Genomic DNA, 20,757 nt, shown 5'->3' with positions numbered 1-20,757 from the left:
TTCCTCTTCCATCTGAATCAGTTGTGTTCACGTGAATCATGTCTGTTCATTACCTAACTCAGCATGGATAAATGGACCCCTATCGTGAGTGCCTGCGTTTCCATCTGAAGTCACTGTGTTGGCGTGAATCATGTCTTTTATATTACCTAACTCAGCAAGGGTAAATGGACCCCTATAGTGAATGCTTCCTCCTCCATCTGAGTCTCTTTTGTTTAATCCAGGTTACAAACATGAATAATGGACCCCTAGTGTTTCGTCTTCCCTCTGAATCAGTTATGTTCGTGTGAGTCATGTCTGTTCATTACCTAACTCAGCAAGGATCAATGGAGCCCTAAAGTGAATGCCTATTCCAGACTTCTTACGTTCTTATTTTCTTATGTAACCCTGTAATGCCTCCTCTACCATATTTCTTTGTTCACCTATATCACGCCTTTATCGTTCCCCAGCTCATGTTAACCTTACCATATAAGCAAGTTAGATGTATAGTAATAGAAAGTAGCAGTAAGGTAGCAGCGTAGGTCTTGTATAACTCATAGAGGGGATACCAAACACGCGAGTTAGATGTATAAGTAATAGAAAGTTTAAGTCAGGTAGAAGCGTAGGTCTTGTATAACTCATGAAGGAAACAACAACTCCGAGACATAAATATTCGTTCTTGCTTGATAGAGAAGTCTTGTAGAGGTCTTGTATATCTCATAGACTTAAATATCTCGAAACAACTATAATCGACATCAAAGCATAAATGGAAGTCGTGTTTCCTCATACAGTGAAGTATCTCAGAAACATTTATATTCATTCCGCTTGATAAGCTAAAGTGCGAGCAAAGTATTTATAGAAGTCTTGTGTATCTCGTAAAGTGGAATAATAACACGGAAAACACTAATATTCGTGCTTGTTTGATAAAAGAAAAGCGAAACTAAAGCATAAATATGACTCTTGAATGTCTAATAGAGTGGTGGATGAGTGTAACAGGCTTGGCAGTCGTGCTGTGGATGCCAATACAATAGATACATTCAAGAAAAGGTTGGTTAAATTTATGGAAAGTGAGGTTAGGTGCGGTTAGGCTTACAGGAGCTGCCTTATATAGGCCAACCGGCCTCTAGTAGACTCCTTATGTTTTTATGTTCTTATGAAACATTTATATTTCAGTTTCCTCGATAAAGACAAACACAGTGATACCCAAATATAAACAGAAATCTTGTACATCTCAGTGTGAAGCATTTAGTAAACATTATTATTTCTGCTTACTCGATAAATAAAGTGATGCCCAAATACAAACATAAATCTTGTATATCTCGAAGAGTGAAAAATATAGGAAACACTAATATTTCTGCCTCCTCGATGAAAAAAGTGATATCAAACCATAAATAGAAATCTCGTACATCTTAAAGAATGAAGAATTTAGCAAACATTAATATTTATGCTTACTCGATAAAAAAAAAAACATCTACAATTTCAATACATGCGCTAACTGCAATAAATCTTCGTAACCTTGCAACCTTGAACAAACCTCACACACAATATTCAGGACAGCAAAAATTTTCCCCGCCAAAGTACATTAATTAAAGACTTACAACCAGGAATTCGCTACGCCTTCTCTTTTCTTCTGTTCAGCGCGGACTAAATCAATACCACCGAGTTGCAGCAGGAGCCAGGCGTAGCGAGGGTAAGTTAGTCACACAATGGTATAACTACTTACTGTTTATTTTCACCTCCTTAACAAAACAATAAGAGAAAGACGCAAAAAGAAACACCATCTCTCACCTACACACCAGACAAAGCACATGAGTTGGGTCCTTCGGAAATAGATTACACACTTTTTCATTCCTCTGTTTACTTTTACCTTCAAGCAAAAAGGAAGAAAAACATTGTCTCACCTGGGCACACCTAACAAAACGTATAAGAGTTGGCTGTTCCGGAGAAGGCACACACACTACTTTTCACCACTTTTCATTCCTCTTTCTGTTTATCTCCTCAACAACAACAACAACAACAACAACAACAACAACAACAACAACAACAACAACAACAAATAAAACTAAAGAAAAAACAATTCCCACTTAACATATTTGATAAAACTGTGTAAATAAAGGGTAAGTAATGACTTCACGAGCTGGCAATACGTGGCCTGGCTGAGCGCGCGCTGTGATTGGTCCTAATTTCCCGTGGAGACGAGGCGTTCCAGACTTGGCGAATATGCTTCCCGGTGGGGCCTGATGGTCGGCCCAGCCCGTTCTGGCGCAGGCTAGTGTTTATTGTGGCGCCATCTTGCATTGGCTCATGCTGCCTTCCCGGAGCTCATCTTTAATCCTAGAATCTAAAGTCCGGGTTGATAGGTGGTCTTCTGGACAGCATGTGGGTAGTTTTAAGCCACTCGGCGGCGGCTGAAAAATCCCAGCTTGGTGGCACCGGTCGGGGATTGAACTCGCGTCCTCCCGAACGCGGGGCCGTCACGCTATCCATTCAGCCACCACCTCCCCCATACAATACAATATAGCAAAAAATTCCACATGCTATTAAAAAAAGGAAATCAAAGAGGTTTACTTATAATGAACTGTACTTATTTCCTGAAGTAATGAATTAAAAAAAATATATTATGGCCTGTATTTAAAACAAAAGCACATTGAATTTATACTGTAAAAGCAGTCTTTGAAAAATAATGATACACTTCTTTGAAAGTAGTTCATAAAAAGTCTTTGAAATCAAAATTCAAAATCTTTAAAAAATAAGGTTTTTAATTCTTATGACAATAAATTTGGTTATTTTCAGTCTTGCTACTATTTATTGTAACTCACAGTTTACACTGTTTGCATATAGCTCTCCATGCTTTCCCAGACTCTGAAGGAATTATGTTAAAATGTTCTCACACTGGATCACTCTTCCTACCAGATACATCAATCCTTGTGGTCAGTAATATATAAATAAATAAAAAAAAATGATTTTTTTTTTAAATAAAAAAATCACCAATCCTGAGCGGCGGGCGGGACGCGAGCCTGCGTCCTCCTGGAGGTCGCGCTCGAGCGCTGACCACTCAGCCACCACCTCCCGTGTCCTTAAACAAGCGAAAGAAAGTTGGTATACACTGTTACAGTCGTCTCCACTTTGCTTGTACTTCAGTTTCCATCGTGATAATTACGATCGCATGAACCTTACTTATTCAATTATATGGCCTCTGTGTTATTTATCCTTCAAGCGAGCGGATGTCCAGACGTATAATTACACTCGGCGCCTGGCTCTACACCGTACGTCCCGCACCACCCACGCTGGATATAATTAACTCCCTCCCTTTACCTCTTCCCTCCTCATCCTTTCTCTTCCCCGTCATTCTCAGCGGCACACACCCCTCGTGCTCCCATCCTACCCCCTCCTCCCTCCAATCTCTCACAAAGGGTGGGCAGGTACCGGTACTAGTACCAGTACTAACGGTACCAGCTAAACGGTACGGTACCGGTACCAGATTGCTCGGTAAGGTACCGGATTGCTCGGATTTATTTATTGGCTTTATTGATAATTCTTCATGTCCGATTTTTTGGGGGGGTTGCTAATAAATATTGTTATTGTTATTAGACTACGATCGAGTATATCCTTATTTCCTATACATGCTATTTTTTTCTCGAAAAAATAAATATTCACTTCATTCAGAGAGAGAGAGAGAGATCACCACTCAGTGAGTGGGTATCTCGGTGATATGGGTACTCGATCATAGTCTAATAACAATAACAATATTTATTAGCAACCTAAAAAATAAAAAGAATCGGACATCAAGAATTATCCAATAAATCCAATAAATAAATCAAATAATAAAATAATGGAAACGGGAGCTGTGATGGAAACGAAAAGCAGGACAAAATGGTGGGAACTTGGGGAGACGGTCAGGGAGGCAGTGATTCAGCGTCTCCACACAGGGCCCATACCGGGTGATACCGCATGGAGGCGGGAGAGCCCCGAGCGTTACTAAGATCCAAACGGTACCGGTACTAGCGGCAATGCTCAGTGCCCAGTGATCATGAGGCTTCGCGGCACCAGGTACCGGTACCGGGTGCCGGCTGAATCGATTCTTCTCGGCACCCGGTACCTACCTGGTACCGGTACTTGCCGCTCCGGCGCTCGCCGGCACCCTATCACCGGTACCTGGTGCCGAAGAATCTGTGGACGGCACTGCCTGCGCTGACCTCCCAAGTTCCCCCAGCATTCTTTGCTTTCGTTTCCATCACAACTCGTTTCCATTATTTTATTATTTTATTTATTTATTGGAGTTACTGGATAATTCTTGATGTCCGATTCTTTTTCTTTTTTAGGTTGCTAATAAATATTGTTATTGTTATTATCCTATGATCGAGTACATCCATAATAACTATACATGCTATTTTTTTATCGAAAAAAATAAATATTCACTTCATTCAGAGAGAGAGAGAGAGAGAGTTTTCTATACAGGAAATTTATTTGGGAATTTTATCAGAAGTCATTAAGATAAAAAAATACTCCTTCGGGTACCGGTACCGGTACCGGTATTAGCGGTAAATGAGTTTTCGGTACCGGTACTACCGGTACTCAAATTAAAGGTACTTGCCCATCCCTATCTCTCACACAGACATGCCCTCTCTCGCCTCCCAGTTCCTCACCCTCCTGACACCCCTCCCCTCGCCCCCCTTTCTCCACCTCCCTCAGCCTTCTCCTTCCCCGTCATCCTCATGAGCGAGGGACCTACACGAGTACTATACACGCCTTGATGATGATGATGATGATGATGATGGTGATGCCAGAGAGTCGAGAAAGTTGTGTTACCTTGAATCATTATTAGCAGTCCGGTGCAAAACATAGGACTGTCCCAATGCTCTCTCTCTCTCTCTCTCTCTCTCTCTCTCTCTCTCTCTCTCTCTCTCTCTCTCTCTCTCTCTCTCTCTCTCTCTCTCTCTCTCTCTCTCTCTCTCTCTCTCTCTCTCTCTCTCTCTCTCTCTCTCTCTCTCTCTCTCTCTCTCTCTCTCTCTCTCTCTCTCTCTCTCTCTCTCTCTCTCTCTCTCTCTCTCTCTCTCTCTCTCTCTCTCTCTCGACTTCTACAGTAAGGCCTTCAGCCTCAACAACCGCCTGCAGACTCTCTGCGGAGAGCTTGACGTCGAATTCTTTAACGCCTGGAACGATTTCTACGGCCAGAGTAGACTTTTCCAAAGGGACGGCATACACCTGTCCCCATCAGGGCACAGCCAGATTTGGAAGGCTCCACAACAACGCCGTACTTAACCCCCTAAAAACAAAACACGACTCTCAGCCACGTCCTTCCATCCCGCCCGTGTAAATAGACACCATACACCGCAACAGACTCGTAACATTGAACCCTCCAGTACCTCTATTACCAAGCTTCAAGATAACCTAAGAGTCCTTAGTTTCAATGCGCGTAGCCTAAGAAACAAGTTTGATGAACTGCGATGTCTTGCTTTGACAGAAAACTTTGACGTAATTGTTATAACCGAAACATTTATTGACACCACTAATATTGATTTAAGTTCCGAATACAACATAGATGGCTACAGATTCTTCAACAATGATCGTGTAAACCGTAGAGGGTGGTGTCGCCCTTTTGTCAAAAGCTACTTGCAACCTACTGACAAAACACCAAGAAACAGTAACGTTGAACATTTGTGCGTGCGAGTAAACATTGCAAAAGTCAATTTAAATATATCTGTCACTTACAGGCCTCCGGGGCAATCACTTGATGGCGATCTTGAAATGTACAGCGTCTTAAGGCAGTCACTTAATAACAGCGACTCACTGATACTAGGAGACTTTAACCTCCCCCATATCGACTGGGCGACACTGTCGGGTACAGAAGGTGAGTCCCATAGAATGATCGAATTTCTAGAGGAAAATTATCTAAGCCAAATGGTTTCTGATCCAACTCGACAAAATAACATACTTGACCTTGTTATAGCGACCCAAGATAACCTAGTCAGTAATGTCACGGTAGGAGAACACCTCGGCTCCTGCGATCATAAACTAGTGCGCGTTGACATTAGAGCTCAAACATCGGTGACTGAAAATAAAGTTAAGGTGCCCAATTTCAAAAGAGCCAACTTCGTAGAAATCCGACGAAAACTAATAGATATGCAACTATCAGATGACGGCAATGCAGAGGACGCCTGGCTAAACTTTAAAAATCACTTACTCACTCAGCAGGACACATTTGTACCCTTGTGCGAGAAGCGAATTAACACTAATAAAAGTCCACCGTGGTTTAATAGCGAAATTAAACACTCAGTCAAGGAGAGAAAATTGTCTTACAGGTTAAAGAAAGACCAAAGCACGCCCGAAAACATTAGACTTTACAATGATGCAAGGCGACGAGTAAAAAGATTAGTGCATCAGGCAAAGCGTAGATATGAAGAAAATATTGCAGCCAACTGTAAAAATAATCCGAAATCCTTCTTCAGTTACATAAACAACAGAAAGGCGATCAGAAGTGGAATTGGACCTTTAACAAACAGCGACGGTGCACTAGTGACTGACAGCCAACACGTTGCAAACCTATTAAATAATTACTTTTCCTCGGTGTTTAATAATAACAGTCCTCCCACCACCACCACCAACACCAGTACTAATGTAAATCCCGAGCATGCATTGTCTAACTTTGAAATAAAACCCGATGAAGTCCTCAAAGCCCTCAAATCACTCAAAACAAATAAAAGTCCTGGACCTGATAAAGTATATCCAACCCTGCTGAAAGAAACAAAGAGCGAAATACTCTCCTCCCTCACAACCGTATTCAATATGTCCTTGCGACAAGGCATTGTCCCTTCAGATTGGAAAAAGGCTAACGTGACACCGATTTTTAAGAAAGGAGACAAAAGTACCAGGTAATTACAGGCCCATTAGTCTAACTTGGGTTGTAGGTAAGCTTCTTGATGGCATAATTTGAGACATATTTGCGAGTTACCTTGAAAGCCACTCATTAATTGGGGACTCACAACATGGCTTCCGAAACAAAAGATCCTGCCTATCAAATCTATTAACCTTTTATAACGACCTCTTCACTGTTTATGACGTAACCAAATCATTGGACATAGTCTATCTTGATTTCCAGAAAGCGTTTGATAAAGTCCAACATCATAAATTACTTCATAAATCAAAGCAAATAGGTATTGACGGTCAAATAAACCAATGGATCGCGAATTGGTTGAGCAAAAGACAACAATGAGTAGTGATTGACGGATTTAACTCAGAGTGGGCGCCGGTCACTAGTGGCCACTAGTTCTTGGCCCAGTTCTCTTCATTATTTACATCAACGATGTGGATGTTGGACTCAATAATCGCATTAGTAAATTTGCAGACGACACAAAGATTGGTAACTCGGTTCTCACTGACGAAGACAAGCAAAGCCTCCAAGAGGATTTGCACAAAATTTCAGCTTGGTCGGATAGAAGGGAGATGCCCTTTAACGTAGACAAGTGCCATGTCCTTCAAGTTGGAACGAGGAATAAGAAGTTTGATTCCGAAATGCGCTGCGTTAAACTCACAAGCGTTCAATGCGTCAAGTACTTGGGGTCACAATCGCGTCAAACCTCAAATTCTCACAGTAATGCATCGATGCAGCAAATAAAGCGAACAGAATGTTGGGCTTCATTAAAAGAAACTTTTATTTAAGAATAAAGATGTAATACTCCGCTCTACAACAGTTTAGTCAGACCCCACTTGGAATATGCGGTACAGTTTTGGTCCTCCCACCATGCAAAGGATATTGCTAAATTAGAAGGTGTTCAGCGTCGGGCAACGAAAATGATCCCTTCCTTGCGCAACAAATCCTACGAAGAAAGGCTTTCTACCCTTAACATGTTCTCTCTTGAGAAACGTCGCCTCCGAGGAAAACTGATCGAATGTTTTAAAATACTTAATGGTTTCACGAATGTAGACAGATCAACATTGTTTATGATCGATGACACTTTGCGCACGAGGAACAATGGCGTAAAACTCAGATGTAGACAAGTAAATTCAGACTGCACCAAATTTTTCTTCACCAACGTTGTAGTGCGAGAATGGAATAAGCTCCATCATCAGTGGTCCAGTGTAACACGATTGACTCCTTCAAAAATAAGCTCGACCGTCACTTCCTTCAACTTAATATCAACTAGAGTAGAAATGCAACGTTTTGGAGTCTTCTGATTAATGTAAAATCACTTGGGTTTAAGGACAGACCACCAAGTCTGGACCATGGGGTCTGTGTGGTCTGATTTTCTATGTAAATCTATGTAAATCTCTCTCTCTCTCTCTCTCTCTCTCTCTCTCTCTCTCTCTCTCTCTCTCTCTCTCTCTCTCTCTCTCTCTCTCTCTCTCTCTCTCTCTCTCTCTCTCTCTCTCTCTCTCTCTCTCTCTCTCTCTCTCTCTCTCTCTCTCTCTCTCTCTCTCTCTCTCTCTCTCTCTCTCTCTCTCTCTCTCTCTCTCTCTCTCTCTCTCTCTCTCTCTCTCTCTCTCTCGTACAGCCACCTTCCATCTCGACAGCACCAGACAGCCCCTCCTCCTCCTCCTCCCACATTCCCCATTCTCCTTTTCCTCCTCCTCCTCTTCCTCCTAAACACTCGACTGCTGCCAGCCAAATAAGACACGGAGAAGCGCTATAATCACACACACACACACACACACACACACACACACACACACACACCCACTCACGAGCCACAGGAAAGAAAAACAATGGCCCAGTGCAGAGAGAGAGAGAGAGAGAGAGAGAGGAGAGAGAGAGGAGAGAGAGAGAGAGAGAGAGAGAGAGAGAGAGAGAGAATATATATATCAAAGTCAGTGATTCTTATGAATATCGTCTCGCTTTATATAAACATAAAAAAACACCTTACAATGCGCGCGCGCGCGCGCGAGAGAGAGAGAGAGAGAGAGAGAGAGAGAGAGAGAGAGAGAGAATATATATCAGAGTCAGTGAATTTTTATTTTATCCAAGTCTGTGTTTTTTATCAATAACATCTATCATTTTACACATGGAAGGAAACCCTCCGAAAAGATATATAAGATTCATGAGACCCTGAATTCCTTCACTTCGCCTCAACGCTAACATAACAACTCGTCAAATACTAACAAACCAACATTATCACTTTTTTTTATTCAAGAACCTCAAAACCAACTCTACGAAAAGATATGACTTACATGAACTTATATTCCTTCCCTTCCTTACCTCAGAGCTAACGTAATAACTCCTCAAATACAAAATACAAACAAATAATAAGTTTTCATTCCCCCACCAAAACGTAGGGCACATAAATCATCCCGTAATGGCGTATTATTAACTGCCGCACCATTAAACTCATCACATAATTGCAAGCTTCTCGTACCAATGAAAAAAATCACTCAGGAGCGGATGGAAACAGGTATATTTATTTCTCCTGCTTCCCCGTCGCCGCCTTCGCCACTAGGTCCTCAGTGTGGGAGCCGCGTCGATGCCCGCCAGGAAGGGAGGACTCGGTATAAACATTTCCCGCTGATGGAAACGTGGTGCTCGCCTCGCACGCCAACCCAAACTATATTCCCCTTAATGGTCAGGTTTTCTACTTGGCACCGGCTACGAACATGATTTCCTGTACAGTATTCTCCAATTCCTAAGCTTTTATTGTGGGTAATACTACTTCGGGGCTAATGGCAACGTTAATCCTGTAGTTGGCTTCCCAAAGGATATAGTACGGACTAAGTTTATTCAATGTCTATCTATCCCATCATTACAGAACCTGACAAACGCCCTAAACCACATCGACGGGCTATTTTCTGAAACATTTCGGCTTCCAAGCTCCCAAGGCTTTCGTAGGATTCCTGGCTATTTCCATGGGTAGTTTTATGACTCTGGTGGTACTCAAACTCTTCTTCTGTACAAGGAACCTAAAAAAAACACTCATTAGACCCCAACTAATCTTCTTTCCGGCCTTTGAAAATCGTTGATGGGAGAGGTGGAAGCGTCTGAGAACACCAACCAACATCAGCACCAAACATTACACAAGGACTTTTCGCATTTAGTTCTTTAGCTTACAAACCCCATCTGCGTCAAACAGTATAACTTGCTCTTATTAGTCCCGCCTTCCTGCCTCCCTATTATTACCAGGTCCTCGCGTGATAGGTTCTCCTTTTCTTTCCTCCTCGTCCTTCCCTCAGTAACTAATGGACACACAAGGACAAAACTCATTCATCCGTTTACTATTGCCCTCCTCTTAACGCCTTCCTGCCTCCCTACTACTATCATCAGGTCCTCGTTTACTACACAGGTTCTGCATAGCTTTCCTCCTCTTCCTTTCCTGGGTAACTAATTAACACATGCACAAGACTCATTCATCTTTATAGTGTTGTCCCTCCTCATTGCCTTGCTGCCTCCCTCGCGTGATAGGTTCTGCATTTCTTTACTGTCCTTCCCTCCCTCAGTCCTCAGTATGTAACTAATGGGCAGTCACAAGACTCATTCATCCCTTCCCAGCTGTGCTTCCTCCTAAGCTGACAGCCACGCACGACAACCTGCCACCGCACCTTGCACAATGAAGTCTCCACTCAGTCGATGATAAATGAATGCACACACACACACACACACACACACACACACACACACACACACACACACACACACACACACACACACACACACACACACACACTTTGTGGGGTGGTACAGGCTGTCAACCCCGAGTCTAGCATGTGATCAGACCGTGGCTGGATGACTCTCTCTCTCTCTCTCTCTCTCTCTCTCTCTCTCTCTCTCTCTCTCTCTCTCTCTCTCTCTCTCTCTCTCTCTCTCTCTCTCTCTCTCTCTCTCTCTCTCTCTCTCTCTCTCTCTCTCTCTCTCTCTCTCTCTCTCTCTCTCTCTCTCTCTCTCTCTCTCTCTCTCTCTCTCTCTCTCTCTCTCTCTCTCTCTCTCTCTCTCTCTCTCTCTCTCTCTCTCTCTCTCTCTCTCTCTCTCTCTCTCTCTCTCTCTCTCTCTCTCTCTCTCTCTCTCTCTCTCTCTCTCTCTCTCTCTCTCTCTCTCTCTCTCTCCAGTAACCTGACAACACCTGGTCCCACACCTGACGATAGGAGGGGCACTAACCCTCACTACCCGACCTCCCACCTCCGATATGACAACTCTCAACAGCATCTCTCCCCTGGATGGACTAGCAGCCAGCCCACCCCACACCCAGGCTCCACACCATCACCACCACCACCATGGCCACGCAGAAGAGGAGCGTGCTACAACTGTGGGGAAACAAACCACGCAAAACACATGCAGGTTTTACCATAAAATACGGTGCACAACATGTTACCAATTAGGCCACAAAAATAGACTATGTAACTTCTACAGAGGATAGGACATTGGCGAAGAAGACGTTGCCGTTGAACATTATAGTAAAGCTAAGGACGGTCTCTCCATAGAACACATCAATGCCCAGTCTCTTCTATCTAGCTTCGAGGAAATAAAATTACTATTATATGACCGTGATATTGACATTCTCTGTGTTAGTGAGACTTGGCTTCATCAACAAACACCTGACTCACTAATAATAATACCAGGTTACAATTTATTTCGACACGATAAGGGCCGCGGAGGTGGAGTGTGTCTTTATGTTAAGGATAATCTAAGCTCCAAGATCATTACACCAGATGTTGAACCCTGTACTGGAATCGAAAACATATGGATCACAGTTCAAAGCAGAAAACTGCCATCAATCATTGTAGGATGCTTATACAGACATCCCAAAGCCCCCGCTACCTCATATGATTATCTAATGGAAGTCTTCAAGCACGTTAACCTAAGAAAGAAACCCATGTATGTGCTCGGCGATCTTAACGATAACCTTCTAGTTAACAACAGCAACCTGCAGAAAATAATTGAAGCTTGCGGTTTATTCCAAGTAATAAGTAAACCAACACGTGTCACCCCCCAGTCTGCCACACTACTTGATGTCCTAATCACAAACAAAAAAGAAAGTATTGTTACCTCTGATTGCCTTCCCAGTACTATCGCAGATCACGACATGATTATCTCAAAAATCGACATCAGCAAACCCAAACGAACAAAAATAAAGAAAACTTTCAGAAGCATGGCCACATACAATAAAGATAACTTTTGTGAAGCATTGCTAACCAGCTCAGACTGCTTAAATAGTATCACGTTAACTGATGACATTGACGAACAGGTGAATATACTTAACACAATATTCAATTCTTGTCTAGATCAAGTTGCCCCAATGACGACTAAATATATAAATAGACCACCTGCTCCTTGGATTGACAAAGAAGTAAGAGATAACATGAGGTACAGGGATAGCTTACAAGGCCAGCTAAAATTAGATCGACACAACACACAACTTTACAACAAATATAAAGAAGAAAAGAAACGCGTTAAGGATAAGCTTCACAAGGCAAAAAAGACATACTATCATAATAAATTCCGCCAAAGTAAAGGCAACTCTTCACAAATGTGGAATAATATTAGAGGTATAGTGCCTAACAATAAACCTAATAACAACATCATCACTAACGAAGATATTAATGACAAGGCGGAGGATTTTAACAACTACTTTGCTAACGTAGGAAGAGAAACGTTTGAGAGATGCAAAAATGACTCTACTAACAATAATAATATCTCAGACAACGTACGAGTAACTCATAACACTATTGAGAACTTAGACACAAATAACTTCTTCAGACCTAAACCAGTTGATGTTGAGACTGTAATTCTAACAATGTCCAAACTAAAGGAGACCAAAGCTGTAGGTAGCGATGGCATTTCTTTAAATTTCATAAAAGACAGCCTTTTTGTTACAGCCTTCTACCTAACATGCATATTCAACACCTCAATAGTTACAGGTAAATTTCCCACCCCATGGAAACATGCCATTGTTGTCCCGATTTTTAAAGGAGGGGATAGCAATATCAACTCCAATTACAGACCTATATCTCTCCTCCCTGTAATATCAAAGGTCTTAGAAAAAATTGTAGCTAAGCAACTTTCTGACCACCTAGAAGGGAATGCTTTACTTTCTAACTCTCAACACGGATTCAGGCCGGAGTTATCTACTGAAACTGCTCTCACAGTAATATCCAATAATGTATATAGTAACCTAGATAACAAGAGAATTACTCTGATAACTTTATGTGACTTATCGAAGGCATTCGACAGTGTTAACCACGACATTTTACTGCAGCGATGCCTTAAACTACGTATAGACCCTTTCTGGATCCAAGACTACCTATCAAACAGAACTCAATCAGTCCGGCTAAACAATCACATATCACCCAAATCCTTAATAACACATGGAGTCCCACAAGGCTCTATCCTTGGCCCTATTCTTTTTACTATTTTTGTTAATGATATCTCAGATCACATCAGCGACTGTATACTGGTTCAGTACGCAGATGACACACAGTTTATCCACAGTGACAACATTAATAACATAGACCAGCTAATAACCAGAGCTAAAGTAACACTGTCGAATGCCAAGACTTACTTCCTAAAAAGTGGCCTTATCTTGAATTCTAACAAAACCCAATATATATTTATCGGTACACGGCAACTGTTATCGAGCTTACCAGATGATATGACCATCAACCTCGACGGAAGTGATATACCAATAAGCAAACATGTTAAAATATTGGGTGTTTACTTTGACAAGTACATGACGTTCGACACACACATACATCAACTCAACAAAAAAGTAATAGGGGTTATAATGTTCATAAACAGAATTAAGGACATATTTGATAAGGACACCAGAGTGATTGTTATCAAGACACTAGTGTTAAGTCTAATCAATTACGGACTAAAAATATGGGGCAACACCAATGAGACCCTCATGCAGCGAGTGCAAAAACTGCAAAACTTCGCTGCCAAAGTTGCTGCTGGGGGCTACAAAAGACGCGACCGTGCTACTCCTGTGTTACAAGAACTAAAGTGGATAAAGATGAAAGAAAAAGTGAAATTCGATCAGTGCATAATGGTGTATAAAGTGACCCATAAATATTATCCTGAGTGGCTACTAAACTTACCATATGTAACACAAATTAACGGACTTGTAACGAGACAAAACGGAGACCTATTTATCCCAAGAGTGAGAACAGACAATGGTGCGCGGTCACAATTAGTAAGTGGACCAAGAGCATGGAACAAGCTCCCCCCTAATATAAAAGAACTCCCGTCACTCACGAGCTTCAAGAAAGCCCTAACTATTCACGCTCTTCAAGGAGGCTTTTGCTAAAGAACGCGTGAAGGACATAATATACACTTATCTCGTACATATGTATTATATCTAGCAAGTTCCTATATATGATATCCCATGTAAATATTTAATAATTAAGATAAAAGATTAGTTAAAGAAAGTCTTATATATGATAACTATATTACATGTAAAGTATTTAGTAATTAAGAGAAAAGCCATTGTACATTGTACTTTAATGGAATAAAGCATTCTGATTCTGATTCTGATTCTCTCTCTCTCTCTCTCTCTCTCTCTCTCTCTCTCTCTCTCTCTCTCTCTCTCTCTCTCTCTCTCTCTCTCTCTCTCTCTCTCTCTCTCTCGTCCATAATTTATTTCCTTATTCTTATTAAGGTGTCTCACGTTCAGAGGAACGTTTTTTTTTTTTTTTTGTTATTTCACGTTCGTAATTCATTTTCCCATTTTTTACAGCACACTGAGGACCCTGATTTTGATTGTTGTTGTTGTTGTTGTTGTTGTTGTTGTTGTTGTTGTTGCACGTTGATTATACCTTCCCTATTTTTATACTTTTTGTTTTGCTATTTTCTTATTTTTTATTTTTGTTATTATTTATCTTGTTGTGTTGTTATGTTATTTATTGTTTTTTTTGTTCTGTTTTGTTTTCTTATTCTATTATTTTGTTATTTATTGTTTTGTTCTTTTGTTATTTTTTGTTTTCGTTATCTCGCGTGCGTACCTAATACTTATCCCCATCTTGTTTTACGGAAGAGCGGCTAATCACACTGTTTTATGGAAGCTGATATTTTTTGTTGTTTTCTTTTCCTTTCAAGAAAATCAAAGGGAAGAAAAACCAGCACGCGAGAGACAGCAGAGAGAGGTTAGCCAAAGCGTACAAACTGGGGGTCCGCGTTTCCGAGATACCATAAGAGACGCACGCCTAGGAGAGGTTGAAAGGGCTCGAGGCGTTGATGTATTTCCTAATGTACTTCCGGGAGATCAGTGGGAAGGGAGTGGCAAAGACTCACCACTCTACACACTCACACTGATGCTGTCTCCCACCCTGCCTATTACAACTCTCCCTATTTGCCTTATCACTCTACACACTCACACTGATGCTGTCTCCCACCCTGCCTATTACAACTCCCTATTTGCCTTATCACTCTACACACTCACACTGATGCTGTCTCCCACCCTGCCTATTACAACTCCCTATTTGCCTTACCACTCTACACACTCACACTGATGCTGTCTCCCACCCTGCCTATTACAGCTCCCTATTTGCCTTATCACTCTACACACTCACACTGATGCTGTCTCCCACCCTGCCTATTACAACTCTCCCTATTTGCCTTATCACTCTACACACTCACACTGATACTGTCTCCCACCCTGCCTATTACAACTCTCTCTATTTGCCTTTTCACTCTACACACTCACTCTGATGCTGTCTCCCACCCTGCCTATTACAACTCTCTCTATTTGCCTTATCACTCTACACACTCACACTGATGCTGTCTCCCACCCTGCCTATTACAACTCTCTCTATTTGCCTTTTCACTCTACACACTCACTCTGATGCTGTCTCCCACCCTGCCTATTACAACTCTCTCTATTTGCCTTATCACTCTACACACTCACACTGATGCTGTCTCCCACCCTGCCTATTACAACTCTCTCTATTTGCCTTATCACTCTACACACTCACTCTGATGCTGTCTCCCACCCTGCCTATTACAACTCTCTCTATTTGCCTTATCACTCTACACACTCACACTGATGCTGTCTCCCACCCTGCCTATTACAACTCCCTATTTGCCTTATCACTCTACACACTCACACTGATGATGTCTCCCACCCTGCCTATTACAACTCCCTATTTGCCTTATCACTCTACACACTCACACTGATGCTGTCTCCCACCCTGCCTATTACAACTCTCACTATTTGCCTTATCACTCTACACACTCACACTGATATTGTCTCCCACCCTGCCTATTACAACTCCCTATTTGCCTTATCACTCTACACACTCACACTGATGCTGTCTCCCACCCTGCCTATTACAACTCCCTATTTGCCTTATCACTCTACACACTCACACTGATGCTGTCTCCCACCCTGCCTATTACAACTCTCCCTATTTGCCTTATCACTCTACACACTCACACTGATACTGTCTCCCACCCTGCCTATTACAACTCCCTATTTGCCTTATCACTCTACACACTCACACTGATGCTGTCTCCCACCCTGCCTATTACAACTCCCTATTTGCCTTATTACTCTACACACTCACACTGATGCTGTCTCCCACCCTGCCTATTACAACTCCCTATTTGCCTTATCACTCTACACACTCACACTGATGCTGTCTCCCACCCTGCCTATTACAACTCTCCCTATTTGCCTTATCACTCTACACACTCACACTGATACTGTCTCCCACCCTGCCTATTACAACTCCCTATTTGCCTTATCACTCTACACACTCACACTGATGCTGTCTCCCACCCTGCCTATTACAACTCCCTATTTGCCTTATCACTCTACACACTCACACTGATGCTGTCTCCCACCCTGCCTATTACAACTCCCTATTTGACTTATCACTCTCTACACACTCACACTGATGCTGTCTCCCACCCTGCCTATTACAACTCCCTATTTGCCTTATCACTCTACACACTTACACTGATGCTGTCTCCCACCCTGCCTATTACAACTCCCTATTTGCCTTATTACTCTACACACTCACACTGATGCTGTCTCCCACCCTGCCTATTACAACTCCCTATTTGCCTTATCACTCTACACACTCACACTGATGCTGTCTCCCACCCTGCCTATTACAACTCTCCCTATTTGCCTTGCTGGGAGTGAGCGAACACATGCTAGATTTATTATACGTCCTGTTTATCAGTATTACACACACACACACACACACACACACACACACACACACACATACACACACACACTAACGCCTCTCCATTTTCTGCGTCTTACAATTTTCCTTATTCGTCACTGTGGAAGTCAGCGAGCACATGCTATATTTATCACACACTTGCCTAACAGCGGGTTTTCCACGCTTTCAAACACAAGCAAGCAGTCGTTATCAACCTCAAAGCGGGGACGACATCCGTCTGCGACACTTTTATCTACTTGAAGCATAAGAAAGCTGAGATAAATGAACACGCGTCTGGAAGGCAGGAAAGAGAGAGAGAGAGAGAGAGAGAGAGAGAGAGAGAGAGAGAGAGAGAGAGAGAGAGAGAGAGAGAGAGAGAGAGAGAGAGAGAGAGAGAGAGAGAGAGAGAGAGAGAGAGAGAGAGAGAGAGAGAGAGAGAGAGAGAGAGATTGACAGGAAGGGGATCGATCCAGCTGAACTAGTTCTTGGTAGTGACGTAAATACAGAAATATAGTCAGACAGACAGAAATAGACAGACAGAAATAGACAGACAGAAAGACAGTCAGATAGACATAAATAGACAGACAGAAAGACAGTCAGACAGACAGAAATAGACAGACAGAAAGACAGACAGACAGAAAGACAGTCAGACAGACAGAAATAGACAGACAAAGACAGACAGACAGAAAGACAGTCAGAGAGACAGAAATAGACAGACAGAAAGACAGACAGACAGAAATAGACAGACAGAAAGACAGACAGACAGAAATAGACAGACAGAAAGACAGTCATACAGACAGAAATAGACAGACAGAAAGACAGACAGACAGAAATAGACAGACAGAAAGACAGTCAGACAGACAGAAATAGACAGACAGAGAGACAGACAGACAGAAAGACAGTCAGACAGACAGAAATAGACAGACAAAGACAGACAGAGAGACAGAAATAGACAGACAGAAAGACAGACAGACAGAAATAGGCAGACAGAAAGACAGTCAGACAGACAGAAATAGACAGACAGAAAGACAGACAGACAGAAATAGACAGACAGACAGACAGACAAATAGACAGACAGAAAGACAGTCAGACACACAGAAATAGACAGACAGAAACACAGTCAGACAGACAGAAATAGACAGACAGACAGACAGAAAGGCAGTCAGACAGACAAATAGACAGACAGACAGACAGAAATAGACAGACAGAAAGACAGTCAGACTGAGAGAAATAGACAGACACAGACAGACAGACAGACAGACAGAAATAGACAGACAGAAAGACAGTCAGACAGACAGAAATAGACAGACAGACAGACAGACAGACAGACAGACAGACAGATAGAAATAGACAGACAGAGACAGTCAGACAGACAGAAATAGATAGACAGAAAGACAGTCAGACAGACAGAAATAGACAGACAGACAGACAGACAGACAGACAGACAGACAGAAAGACAGTCAGACAGACAGAAATAGACAGACAGACAGACAGACAGAAATAGACAGACAGAAATAGACAGCCAGAAAGACAGACAGACAGACAGCAATAGACAGACAGACAGACAGACAGACAGAAATAGACAGACAGAAAGACAGTCAGACAGACAGAAATAGACAGACAGACAGACAAATAGACAGACATACAGAAATAGACAGACAGAAAGACAGTCAGACAGACAGAAAGACAGTCAGACAGACAGAAGTAGACAGACAGACAGACAGAAATAGACAGACAGACAGACTGAAAGACAGTCAGACAGACAGAAATAGACAGACAGACAGACAGAAAGACAGACAGACAGACAGAAATAGACAGACAGAAAGAAAGTCAGACAGACAGAAATAAACAGACAGACAGACAGACAGACAGACAGACAGACAGACAGACATAAATAGACAGACAGAAAGACAGTCAGACAGACAGAAATAGACAGACAGACAGACAGACAGACAGACAGAAATAGACAGACTGACAAAAATAGACAGACAGAAAGACAGTCAGACAGACAGACAGAAAGACAGTCAGACAGACAGAAATAGACAGACAGACAGACATAAATAGACAGACAGACAGACAGACAGACAGACAGATAGAAATAGACAGACAGACAGGCAGAAATAGACAGACAGACAGAAATAGACAGACAGACAGACGGTAGGTAGGAAGACACCTACCGAACGGGCGCAAGCCACTCCCGGTGAGGTATATATGGGAGGTGAGAAGGGAGCTGAAGCCCTCCAAAGACCCTTCCCATGTCCTCACTAACCGTTTCCCTATTGTCTCACCAACACCGGAGAGTAGTTCAGCATGCTCTCTAAAGACAGATCCTCTCTTTATCCACACCACACTACATTCACATAACATATACACCTTTTTCCAAAATTCAAAATTCAAAATGGCTCAATTAAGCAATGCCTCGGAGTCCCCGCCTGGGGGAGGGGGACCACAAATTCCCCAAGGGAGGACTCCCCTTCTGGCTGCCGACCCGAGAGGTGTCTTGATAACTCCTCGAACCTCTTTCTTCTCAATTTCTGCAACATTCGCGGTCTTCGCTCTAATTTTCATTCTGTGGAACATCATCTCTCCTCCTCTAAACCTCACCTTCTCTTCCTTACCGAAACACAGGTTTCTGAGGCTACTGACAGCAATCTCTACTCTGTTCCCTCCTACTATCTCTATCCTAAATTTCAATCCAAAGCTGGATGTTGCGCCTACGTGCGCAACGACATCACTTGCTCTCGTGCCCACGACCTTGACTCTTCTGAATTTTCCACCATCTGGTTAAGACTTCACTGTCATTCTATTACTAAATACATCTGTGCTGTTTATCTCTCACCTAACTCTACCAACTATGTAAAATTCTTTGACTATTTGAATTCTAAAGTGGAGCACATCTTGACCCACTCTCCTTCGCTGAAATCTCCATCCTAGGAGATTTCAATGTTCCTCACCAGCTTTGGCTTTCATCCTCTTTCACTGACCATCCTGGTGAACAAGCCTACAACTTTGCTATCCTCAACGACCTAGAGCAGTTGGTCCAGCACCCTACACGTATTCCTGACCGTCTTGGAGATCGGCCCAACATTCTAGACCTCTTCCTTACCTCAAACCCTTCTGCTTATTCTGTCAAACTGTTCTCTCCGTTGGGCTCCTCCGATCACAATCTTATTTCTGCATCCTGTCCTATCGCTCCTGTACATCCTCTGGACCCACCGAAGAGGCGATGCTTCTGGCATTTTGCTTCAGCTCGGTGGGACGACCTGAGGATGTACTTTTCAATTCCCGTGGAATGATTATTGCTTCCAGGATAGAGACCCTCTGTGTGTGCTCAGCGCATCACAGAGGTGATTGTCTCTGGAATGGAGCATACATTCCTCGTTCTTTCTCTACTCCTCACGCTAAAAGCCTTGGTTTAATCACGCTTGTTCTCGTGCTGTCAATGATAGAGAGGTAGCTCACAAAAGATACCAGAGCCTTCAAACTAATGCTAATTATGAACTTTACATTTCTGCCTGAAATCGTGCCAAATCTATTCTCCGACTAACCAAAATTCTTTCATTAATAGAAAATGTCAAAACATTGCTTTATCTAACTCTTCCTGTGACTTCTGGCATCTAGCCAAAAACATCTCCTCCAACTTCACTTCTTCATCTTTCCTCCACTCCTCAGTCCTGACGGCAACACTGCCGT

Source organism: Eriocheir sinensis, chromosome 24 (assembly GCF_024679095.1).
Source record: "Eriocheir sinensis breed Jianghai 21 chromosome 24, ASM2467909v1, whole genome shotgun sequence".
In the NCBI taxonomy this organism is placed as follows: Eukaryota; Metazoa; Arthropoda; class Malacostraca; order Decapoda; family Varunidae; genus Eriocheir; species Eriocheir sinensis.
Note: the sequence above shows the minus strand (reverse complement) of the source record.